This window comes from Dasypus novemcinctus, chromosome 13 (assembly GCF_030445035.2).
Source record: "Dasypus novemcinctus isolate mDasNov1 chromosome 13, mDasNov1.1.hap2, whole genome shotgun sequence".
Taxonomy (NCBI): Eukaryota; Metazoa; Chordata; class Mammalia; order Cingulata; family Dasypodidae; genus Dasypus; species Dasypus novemcinctus.
This window is the reverse complement of record NC_080685.1, coordinates 99940060-99952183: the sequence shown is the minus strand read 5'-3', so window position 1 is coordinate 99952183 and position 12124 is coordinate 99940060. Positions and strand designations below refer to the sequence as shown.

General features: G+C 38.3%; 1 long non-coding RNA gene and 1 other non-coding gene across 2 annotated transcripts in view; one reads left to right on the top strand and one right to left on the bottom strand.

Annotated features, from left to right (window-relative positions):
* LOC105747345 (uncharacterized) overlaps positions 1–12124 on the top strand; it is a 185092-nt gene that overhangs the window by 157360 nt on the left and 15608 nt on the right. The window lies entirely within an intron of this gene.
* TRNAG-CCC (transfer RNA glycine (anticodon CCC)) lies at positions 864–935 on the bottom strand. Its single transcript has one exon. It is a non-coding gene; the product is annotated as a tRNA-Gly (tRNA).

The window sequence follows — 12124 nt, the reverse complement described above, 5'->3', positions numbered from 1 at the left end:
TTTTTGCTTTATTGGAGGGGGGCAGGGAGGGAGGCTGAAGTGCTTTAAAGATCTGCAAACCCAACCTCCTGTGACCTGTGCTCGGAGAAAAATGGAAGCCAGAGGCGGCTTGTAAAAGTTTGGTTTTCTGTGGAGTAGTTATCTCCAAAGGATCCATCTGAGTCCCAGGGTTTACATTTGGGGAAACAGCATTTATTTTGAAAAATCTGTAAACATGTTTTTTTGCAGATACAAAGCGTTGTGTGGAAAGTAGTACTATTAAAACAGAGGGTGAATAAAAGATTAGAGAAAGATCTCAAGAAAGAAAGGCAAATGCTTATATTGTCCTACAGAGAGTAGAATGCTAAGCTTTGGTATAACTATTTCCTTTATAAAAAAACAACACTACTTCTCCTAAAACCAACTCCAAATTGAGTCATGTAAACTCAAATACTTGAAAAATCTGGGGACTTTTCCAGTGAGGGAGAACATTTTGGTGATGTTAGTAATTAAATTTTCTCATCAGGAAATAAAAAAGAAACCAATTTAATTACTTGTTAGGAATAATCACAAAAATGGAACCATTGTTAGACTCTCAGAGATTAGTGGGGATCCAGTTCCTGTTTGAGGTAACCATCCTCTGGTCCTCTAGGGGAGGCAAATTGTAACATTTTATTAGTGTAGGTGTGTGTGTGTGTGTGTGTGTGTGTGTAAGTCCTATGGTTCCTTGTCCCTTGTCTTAGAGATGCGATAGACTAATATGGACCCCATCTCCTGCCTTCTTGCCTTATTTTCTTTTTTCACTTGCTCTCTTCTTCTTCCACTTCACTGTCTTTCTTTGCTCTTTGCCTCATCTTACAAATAAGGAAGAATGGATAATTTTTTGGAGGTACCAGGGATTGAACCTGGGACTTTGTACACGGGAAGCAGATGCTCAACCACTGAGCTACACCCCCTCCCTGGATAATTTTTAATAAGGGGCCATAGGAGGAAACCATTTCCGCCCCCTTTTTCTCAATGCTGGTGCTATATTTGAACTAACCAGGGTTACCTGTGGTGAAGAAAATAAGAGCTGAGTAGAATTGCATGTGAAGCACCTGACTTCAGATGGATGAAGACTCTGTGGTGCTTATATTGGAATTTAGAGCATTGGGAGTGAGTCCAACCACAAACCAACTTCAACTGGCCAGGGCCATCGATCCAACCTGAATTTTCTTCTTCTGGGCTGGTTGGCAATATCTCAAGATTTATATATCATTATCCTGTAGAGCAGTACTTTTAGGAAGTTATCCTCATTGTGCAGATGAAGCATTTGAAGCTCAGAGATGCCGAGGACTGTGTGAAGCTGTGATTCAAACAAAGATCTCTCTGTTTATAAATTCCTCAGGTGCTTTTGGACTAGAGAAGGTCCTGCACCATTTTGGCTCCATCAGTTTTTGATGACTGATAGATTCTGAGAAGGCTGAACGGGAGATGTGGCGCTCGTGCTGGGCTCTTTAATGTGGCTGAAGGCCATGGTTTGATTAGTTATTTCTTGCCACACATCGGCTGGCCTCAATTTCAAATAAAGGATTTTGAGTTCCCGGCTGAGGCAAAGTCTGGCAGAGAGTTCCACAAACTTACTGGCAGAATAGGGATTAGCTGCTCTACCCTTTGGCAATTGCCTTGAGTCCCTTAGTATGCTCCCAGCAGAGATAGTCCAGATGCAAAATTGAATGAATACGAAGGTGCGGATGAGAGGGGAAAGGAACCAAGTCAATGGGAAGCTTCCTTTGGGTCATTCTGTAAGCTGGCTGCTTGCTCTTTCTCTCCTTGCCAAGAAGTCATGATGCCCTCAATACACTACAGATACTTACTGAGGAAATATGTCAGGTACAGTATGAGGTGCTGATGATACTAACTGAATTGGTTCTTCTTTCTCTATGACCTGAATATAAATATTTGGTGAATATCTCTGACAGGGCACTTGCTGAGTTGTGTATATACATATTTGTCTCTCTACCTTTCTCTTGACTTCTTGGGTGCAGTGATTCTCTATTATTGATCTTTATGTTCCTAATGCTTAGCATAATGCTTAAAAATGACTTGTGGATAAAGAAATAAAGGAATGATCTTATCAAGCTTTCTATTACATATAATATGCATTATTACTATAAGGAGACAGGAAGATGTAGAAACAAATATGACCATTAAATGGCTTTGATAGATCAAGTCTCACAGGATCTAGTAAAGTGCAAACAAAGAAGAGTGATCAGTTCTAAAATGAGTGGTGGTGAGAAGGATATTCAAAGAGTAGGTGATTTTGAATCATTTTAACAAGATAAATAGATTGTTGGTTTGCTGGACAGTTGGGTAGGGGAGGAAGTGGAAGAAGCATTCCAGGTAGATTAAAGCTGAACAAAGGTATGGATCATGGTAGCAAAGAATAGAATTGTGAGTTACAGAGATGTAGAGATGTGAGAAATTTGCTATGGTGAGAACATACGGGGTGAGCAGAAGTGTGGTGAGAGAGAGGTCTCAGTTGGTGATTGTGTTTAGAAACTTTCAGTGAGGTCAAAATCAGAGCAGGCCAAGTGATTCAGGTAGAGGGAATGGCATGTAGTATATAGGAAAGCCTGGAGGTCAGAAGAAGCTTGGCTTATGGGGGAAAAAAATCGAGGAGTTACACTCTATCTGGAGCCCAAAAATCATCTGGAGTCTGCTGCAGCAGGGACAATGGGAGAGAAAAGAGTGACACAGGAAAACTTAAAGAGAAAAGACAATCCAGACTTAGGCATGACTGGTTATGGGGGCAAGGAAGAGGTGTAGGATGACTGCCAGTTGTAGCTCAGTGACTAAATGGACAGTTATGCCGTTTATGGCAGCAAAAGAGGTAGGTGCAGGAGCAGATTTGGGCAGTTGAGGAAATTATTTGAACTAATTAGAGAATTCACAGAGGTGGTCAGTTTTGAAATTAATATACACAAAGTTTACTTTATGTCAGCAATTATGGAAATTATCAATTAAAAATGTAATGAAAAAGAGTTCTGATCACCAGAGAAACAACATTTAAAATATCTAGGAATAAACGTAAAGAAGTTCTGCAGGATCTGCATGAAAAGTACTAGAAAATTTTACTGAAGAGCATTTTAAAAATACAAATAAATGAAAGTTCCTGTTGTATTCATGAATGGCAAGGCATAGTATTATAAAGCTGTTTAGCAGCCCCCAAATAAGTATATTAATTTAATGGGATTACTACACAAATCCAAATTCCTTTGTGTAACCAGTTAAAATTATTATGGCTTTACCTACACAAAACAGCTTATGAGAAGAGCCAAGAAAACACTGAAACAATGAATGAAAAGCATCAGGCAGCTAAAAATTATTGTAAATGAATGTTTGTAGATTCATAAAGAGACAGAGATGGAACCAGAAACAAACCCAGCATTCTAAGAAAGAATTTAGGACATGGTAAAGGTAGAATTTCACATTGATGAAACAAGATGGATTATTCATTTGTATGAAGCTAGGGTACATGGTTAGCGATTAAAATCACATCATCACATTGTCTCCTAGACGGAGTTAAGTGTCTGCCTAGGTCAGCTGGGCCACACTGCCTCCTGGCTGGACCTCGGCTCCAGTGGCTTCTCACCTCACACCCTTGCTCTCCCAGGCTCCCTGGGCTCAGACTCCATTATTCCCACCAAACAGGGAGCTGCAGCTAGTTTAGCACCCAGGTCTGACCCAGCTGAGTCTATCGCATCTGGACTTTCCTAGCAGCTACTGGAATATCTGGGGAAAGTGCAAACTTGAACCACTAAAAGACAGGAGACAGAGAATTGACAGATTCATCCCTCAATTCTCATCCCCAATGGCCTCATTGGGCTGTGCCCAATTCATTGGTTCTGCAAGATCTATTTGTTGATGTCCCGCATCACTGAGCAATTGCTGTGTTTACCTTGAAGCTGAAGTCAACCTGGTAATGCACCCCCTTTGATTACCTTTCTTCCTTCCCTTCCTCATTTTTCCTTTCCCTCACTCTTATTCCCTGGCATCTCATTCCACTGAAATCGTTCCAAAGATCTGGAGCTAAGGCATTCCTATATCATACCTCATACCCAAAATAAATCAGAGAAGGAGTAGAGCATTATAAAGTGAATTAAAAATCCATAGAGCTTCTAAAAAGGAAATATTATCTATATAGCTTTAAACATATACATCACTGAGGATTTGACTTTATAAAATTCTAGAACCTCTGCATGTTAAAAATGCCATAAACAAAAGCAAATGACAAGCCAGGAAATATTTTCAATGCAAATATTGGTAGAAACAGGTTAATATACATTAGGTTAATATAGATTAATATATAAAAAGCTTTTAGAATTCAATAAAAAGATTAGTATCTCCTTAGAAGAATTAGATCAAGGACTTGAACAAGCTATCCACAAAGAAGAAATACAAACAATAAAATATCTTAGGGAAAACAATATTCAGGGTCATTTTTAGTCAAGGAAATACAAATTAAAACAATGAATTATTTTCACCGACATTGTGGGTGGCAGACAATATCTGACATTGTGAGTGGGGGAGTGTAGCGCAGTGGTGCTTTCACAGACTACTAAGAGGTTTGTAAATTGGTACATTCTTTCTGGCAAAATGTGGCAAACATTTAGAAAACTTGAGTTTAACAAGAAAATGATAAATTCTGAGGGAATGATTGGGGAACTAAGACACACCCAAAGATATTCAGAGCAGTATTGTTTTTAATAGTAAACAACAGGAAATAAGGTAAATACCAAAGGAAAGGACTGGTTAAATATAATTCACATATTAATAAAATGGAGTTCTCTGTACCTATTTCATATTTTGCTTTGAAAATAGAAAAGTTTGAAAATATTAAAAGTTACGGGAAAATTTTCTCAACATATTCTGAAATTTAAAAAAAGGATCATAAAAAGTGTGTAAAATAAAATTTCCAGAAAAAAAGAGCTTTTACATTATTTGGAACTCTCTCTTCTCCTTTCACATGTTCTAAAAAACAAAACAAAACTAAACAATAACTGGAAGCACAGCCATAAAAAATTGACAGCAAGTCATTCAGTGTTATATTCTAGAATAATATTTGCTAATTTTGTTTCTATAAAATATTAAGTTTTAAATGATTTTGTATCATAGACCTAGATGTAAATGTTAAAACTATAAAAACTTCTAGAAGAAAAATAGGAGAAAATCTTTAGGAACTTGAGGTAGGCAAAGATTTCTTACATAGGACATAAAATACGCAAACGAAAAAAGAAAAGAAAAATGCTATTATACCTTACGAAAATTTAAAACCTTTGTTCTTCAAATGATGCCATTAAGAAAATGAAAAATCAAGTCAGAAAATGGCAGGAAATAATTACAATGCATTTATTTAACAAAGGAATTGTATCCAAAATATATAAAGAACCCTTGAAATTCAGTAACGGACAAAAATCCAATTTAAGAAATAGGTTCATTAGTCGGCCAAAAAGGTGCTGATGCAAAATACTGGAACTCTGTTGGTTTTTATAAAGGGTATTTATTTGGGGTAGAAGCTTACAGTTACCAGGTCATAAAGCATAAGTTAGTTCCCTCACTAAAGTTTGTTGCCACATGTTGGAGCAAGATGGCAGCCAATGCCTGCTAGGGTTCAGGCTTCCCGGGTTCCTCTCTTTCCAGGGCTTGTTTCTCTCTGCCTCAGCTGCTCTGCACTCTCCACAAGGCCAACTGTGGACTATCAGGCGAATGGCTCATCTCTTTTCCCCAGGCTTCTGCTGTGTCTAACGAAGCCTTCTCTCCTTCCTTGAGTATCTGCTCCATTGTGTGTTCACTTCTTGGGGCTCCAGCATCAAAATTCCAACTCCCTCCTCTACTGTGTCATTTCTCTACTATGTCCTACTGACATGACCCAATCAAAGCCTTAATCATTATTTGACCAAGTAAAAGTGAAACCTCTGAATCCAATATAATCTAATATGCCCAGAAGAACAAACCAGTTTACAAACATAATCCAGTACCTATTTTTGGAATTCAAAAGCAATATCAAACTGCTACAATGGGCAAATGATTTGGATATATATTTTACAAAAGAAGATCTACAAATAGCCAATAAACACATGAAAAGATGCTCAATATCATTGGTTATGGGAAATGCAAATTAAAACTGCAATAAGATAATACTACATACTAAATAGAAAGGCTAAAATTTAAAAGACTGATAATACTGTTTGCAAGGAAGTGGACAACCAGATTGTTCATACACTGCTGGCCAAATGTTAAATGGTACTACTACTTTGGAAAACTATCAGTTTCTCAAAAAGTTAAACATATGTTTACCATACAACTAGCCATTCTACTCCTAGGTATTTCCCCAAAAGAAAGAAATAATATCCACACACAGTCTTTTTGCACAATGTTCATAAGCAACTTTATTTAACATAGCCTCAAACTGAAAATAATCTAAATGCCCAGCAAGAGACAAATGCATAAACAAATTGTGATATATCTAAACAATAGAATATTACACAGCAATAAAAAAGAATGAACTACGGATATCCACAAGAATATAGATGAATCTTAAAGTGATTATGCTGAGTGACAGGAACCAGATAAAAAAGAATATGTACTGTAGAATTACATTTATATGACATTTTAGAGAATGCAAGCTAATCTATAAAGACAAATAACAGATCAATAGTTGCATGTGGCCAGGAGTAGAGGGAGGGATGGACTTTAGGGCACAGGGTAATTTAGGAGAATTATGAAAATGTTCTATATCTTGAGTGTGGTGATGTTTTTCACAGATGTATGCATTTGTCAAAACTCATTCAATTGTACACATTAAATGGATATAGTTTATCATGTGTAAAAGATACCTCAAAAAAGATGATAAAAATATTTTCTTCCTGTGTTCTGTGCTGGGTGAGACCTACCCAATCTGAATTTGTTGAGTGTCTCTTCTCTTACTTAATATTATGGTATCATAATAGACTTAAGAAGGCAACTGTAATTGCTTCTGTGTGTATGTGTGTATAAGAGAGAAAGAGAGGGGAGGGGGGAGAGAAAGGGGAGGGGGGAGAGAAAGAGAGAGAGAGAGAGAGAGAGAGAGAGAGAAGTAGCAAAGAAGAGATTGCAGATTCCAAAATGCTAGGGGATTTGAGGTGAAGAGAAAGTTCCCAGGGGCACCTGGAAGCATAGGTCCAGAATACAGATGGAGGTATCAGGCTTATAGAGGAATGAGGATGGGACATCTTCAGAGCTGGCCCTGAGGAAGAGTGAGTCATGCTATTGATGTCAACAAGAGGTGAATAAAGGATTCCAGAGAAGCAGGAGCGGGTCAGGGGATAGGCAGAAAATTCCGGGCCAAGAGGGAACCTCTGCCCACCATCAGTGGGTTTTGAGGCCTCTCCCTCGTACAGTGGTCTTGAAAGACAGCGGTGCTGCTCACCATCGATTATCATCTCCATTTCAATGGTGCATCCAAATCCATCAGATATGTGGCAACTGTCTAGAGGTTCGGCATGGAGAAATTGGGAAATGGAGAGGCGTATGCCTCAATTACTGACAGTTTTTGGTCTGATTTTGTTAAACACCATAAAAGCTGGTCCCTCTCCAACTGTTTGGGCCAAGGTGCTCAAGATGTCAATCCATTTCCACCAAGCACCCTCCCTTGCCGAAAGGATGATGTTGTTTTGCATAGGATGCACCCATGAAGGTACTCTGCCTTCTGCTGCTGTGGTGAAAATGTAGTCTAGCAAAGGAGAATTCCAAGTGCCTCGTAAATGGGGCATGAGGTTGTGCTTGGGGCAGAGACAATCTATGCCAAATACACGTTATTATGAAGGCTTTGGGCTGTATCATCAGCCTTAGGGAACTGTGCTGTGGCAGACATGCCTTTCTTGTGAGGCAGACAGTTAGAATGCATGACATAAAAAAGGCAAGATTAACCTGACCCAGCACTCACGGAGGGTCAAGAGGTACAAATATACAGGCTCGTATAAGTGCTATAAAATGAGACATCAACACAGCATTTGGGTGGGAGGCATCAATCTGAAAATATATTGTTAAACAGAACACCTAGAGAAAACAAACACTTGAATCCTTGGACCCCTCTAAAAAGGGCAATTAATGGATTTAAACTTAGATTGCTGATAATCATCATTGCATCATGCTTGAGACTCTACTGAAAGGTTCCCCTCCTACCTTACCCTTGTTTCCTTTTTTTTAAAAACGAGGTAGAAAATGCATATATTTCTGAAAGAGACTTTCTGAATATTAGTGATTTTTTGATGTAATCAATTGTGTACACGATTAACTTTAATTGCCAAGATGACAAAAAAGAGCACCTTATTATTTTTTGATGTTTTGTTTTCAATCATGGTTATATTTGAGCTAAAAAAAAATGGTTTCAGGAGCGAATAATTAGTAAACTAATTAGTTAAGATTCTTTTTATACTACATTTTCAAGGGCATTTATTGGTCTGAACCAAAGTGTTCTATCTTCATTCAAGTTAGGAGCACCCCAGCAAGAGTAGTAAGTCAATCACAGAGAGGCGCAGAGTGTGGGGAGGAGATCGTGGGGTATGGAGTCCAGCAGAGCTGACTTTAATCCTGCCCGAGCTTCATTCTCTGTTGTGGTTTAAAGCAAAGAATGAAAATTGAAAATTAAAAAATGCTAAGGAGTACAGGGGGCCGCTGGAGGGCTACGATCCAGGGTGCACAGTGGAGGAAATGGGTTTGGAGAGGTTCAAAGGGTTTTCCTGCTTTAACACATTTAATCCTTGCGGCAACGATGTGCAGTAGCAGTTATTATTATGATTCCTAATTTTCCAATGGGAAAACAGGCACAGAGAGATGAAGTAATTTGTGCATATTCAAAGATCTAGCAAGTGGAGGAAGAGAGATTTTCATCCTGGCAACCGACCCAAGCTCTCGTAGCTGTATTACGAAGATTAGGTAATATTTGGTATCAAAAGTACCTCTGTACACTAGGTGTTCGATGCATGGTAGATAGCATTAATTTATTTGAATTTCGGTTGAAGTCAACTCGTGTCTATAGATTTTAAGTTCTTAAACAATATCAAACAATAGCTCTTCAGCGAAGTGTGAACGGGTTATTGATTAGCAAACGTGCTCTTTGTCCTTCCCTATTGCACGCAGGCAGTTTGGTTGATATGGAGCCCTGGTGCACAGAGCAAACTCACGTAGGTATTTGTGGCGGTGAAAGCAATGGGGGTGAGGTGGGGAGGAAGAGGCACTGCTCCCACACCATCACAGAGGTAGGACTCCGGCTGCTCTGTTTACCCTCACCATTAAATCAATAACTTGGAGGTAGAAGAGGAGGGATTCAAATGTGGTAAGCAAAAACACAGAAGAAAACAACAGTCAATTGGCTGGTGGCCTCCAATCAGTGATTGAAAACTTAAGAAATTTGTACTGTTTTTTTGCTTTCTTTCTCAATAGTCTAAATTCCCAGCTATTTTGTTAAATGAGTGTAAAGCAAGGACAAATGCTAAAGCTTATCCCACGAAATTTTTTTTTTTTGGGGTGGGGGGAACAGGTAAATGGTAGTGCAAGAGTGTACCCGAAGGACTCTTTCCAAAAGATTGGTGAATTTCCTCAGGCCCAATGCCCTAGAGCTCTGTTTCCCAAAATATATTTGAGGGGAGGGGGTATGGATGGGTGTCAGGGCCTTTAATATGCTAAAGTATCTTTCAAGGTTGGAATGGAATGTAGAGAAGGTTCATACCTTACTCCGTCTATACTCTTTACTTCATTCTAGGTACATCTTGCTGGACTAATCTTTGAAGAAACTTACTGAGTGGTATATTTACTTAAGAAACGCTATAGCAAATTTATGCTCTCCCTTTATCCATCTAGTCACACAAAATGAAGGTATTTTTGCTCATTCTCATTCCATAAAGAAGGTCTATGATTTCAAGTAGATTTTCTTCTGGCTTTTTTTTTTTTTCTTTTTAACATTTTTCTTTTGCTTGTAACTTTGAGAAGACCACATTAGGGCTTACATAGTTAATAAAAGCAAACTAAAGCAAATTATCACCTTCTGGTACTTCTTTCAGCATATTCTAATTTTTTAATGGAGAAAATGCATTCTTAAATTAAATATGCATAATAAGGAACACTAAGAATAAAGTGGAATACGTGAGAATGAATCTAGAGTTGTAAGCAAAATGCATTTGATTTGCTAAGGATAAAAGCTAGCTTGAATCAGTCAGAATCAGTGCAAAAAAGAAAAGCCTCATAATGTTCATAAATTGTCCATAATTGTGTGGATTTAAAATATAAAAGTTGGCAGTGGCAAAAGCTAAAAGCCATTAGGAGAGATACTATTGTGCAATGCACCAGGAAGAGCAAGTCACAATCTTATTAGAAAACCCTAGCTAGAGTTTTCTAAAATTTTGATAACCATACTTGAGACTTGTCTTGATGTTTACTACAATGCGTGCATTGTTCATCATGGCATGGCCTAATGCATATATGAATCATGTTTGAAAAGAGCTACTAATTAACATGAATAGTCTTCTTCTGTGAAGGTCGTTTATTACAAAGTTCCTTTTTTTTCTTTTTCCTTTTTTTCCTCCTAGCTGAATATTGCTAAAGGAGTCCTCAACAACAGCCATTAGTTTAAGAGACTCATCTGTTTTCTGCCTGATATTGGGTCATAGTTTTGAAGAGTCTTTTTCTAATGCCAAGAAGTCATAAAAATAATATTGAAAAGCAAAAGAGAGAGAAGAGAAGAGAAAAGAAGAGGGAAGAGAGAAAATGATCATTCTCTGGTTGAGCAGTACATCTCACTCTCAGCCCTATCATTAGGCTTTATTCTGTCATCAATTTTATTCTATCAGCAACTTCTTCTTATAACATTTAAGAATGCTTTTGCTGAAATGGTTAGAATTTATTTCAGATGGGATTGAACTGGCCTTTTTTCTTGAAATACTGGGCTGGCCAATACTGTTCTAGAATTTATTGGGATGGTTCCTGAAATGTTTTCCACATAAGTGAAATCACTATGGGACTTTGCTATACCATTCAGCACTGAGGAACTTTCGGAACCTTCAACTGTTTTGAATTGGGTCTAGTAGGTTTTGTGACTTGGATGTCTCAGGAAACTTAGGATCAAAGGATTCCCAAGGAATGCTGGGAAACAATACTACTGTAAGTTAAAAATGTCTCTTAGCTAAAAACCTGCAGCTGGACCTTTGTCTATTTAAGTAGAACTTGTAAGTTTGTGGTATAAAACATGATCTCTTAAATCACTTGGCCTCTAAAATATAACTGGATTTTGGGCTAGGTTTGCATGATGCAACAAAGTGGTAAAAGAGTCAATCACTTTGTTATTTTGTCTACATGATCCCAGTTAACCTACTTGTAAATAAATACAGTATTTTTACTGGCCAGTCTGGTTATAAAAAGTCCCTGATAATCTGTGAATTGACCGAGCACATTTTGCAGTGTCTGAGGTCTGTGGAAGTGTGTTGGCTCTTATTGCAACTGACTGAAACACTCCAGCGAGGCTTGGTGTGTTTATCAGGCAGAAGTTCTCACTGAGCCTGAAACGTACACATTTTTGTCTTGGTTAGCCAGAGCTGTCATCGCAAATACTACAAACCAGTTTGGCTTCAACAATAAGCATTTATGGGCTTTTGGTTTTGAGGCTAGAAGTCCAAGATCTAGACAGTAGCAAGCTTGCTTTCTCTGGGAAGACTGGAGTTCTGGCATCTGCTGCAGGCAATCTTTGGGCACGTTGGCTTTTTATCTCTGCTATTGTCCTCTCCTCTGTAGCTTCTGTGACTTCCCAGTTCTTTTGGTAAGACCTTCAGTAATCTGGATCATGACCCACTCTCATTCTATTGGCTCATACCTTAACTGAAAAGAATATCTCCACTCCCATAGGAAGAGAAAGATTAAGAGCATGACTAAATTGGGGGGCATAATTCAATCTCCCATACTTTTTGCATTATTTTAGTTTTTGAGCCATCAAAGTATTTTCACAGGCTAAAAGATAAAATAAAAGCCTTCTAATTGGCCCTCCATCCAGCCCTCCTCCCTTATAATTTCTCACACTGCCAGTTAGTCAGAGAAAGAGGCACAAATACAGTGGGTGGAGGGGAGGACGCCCTTC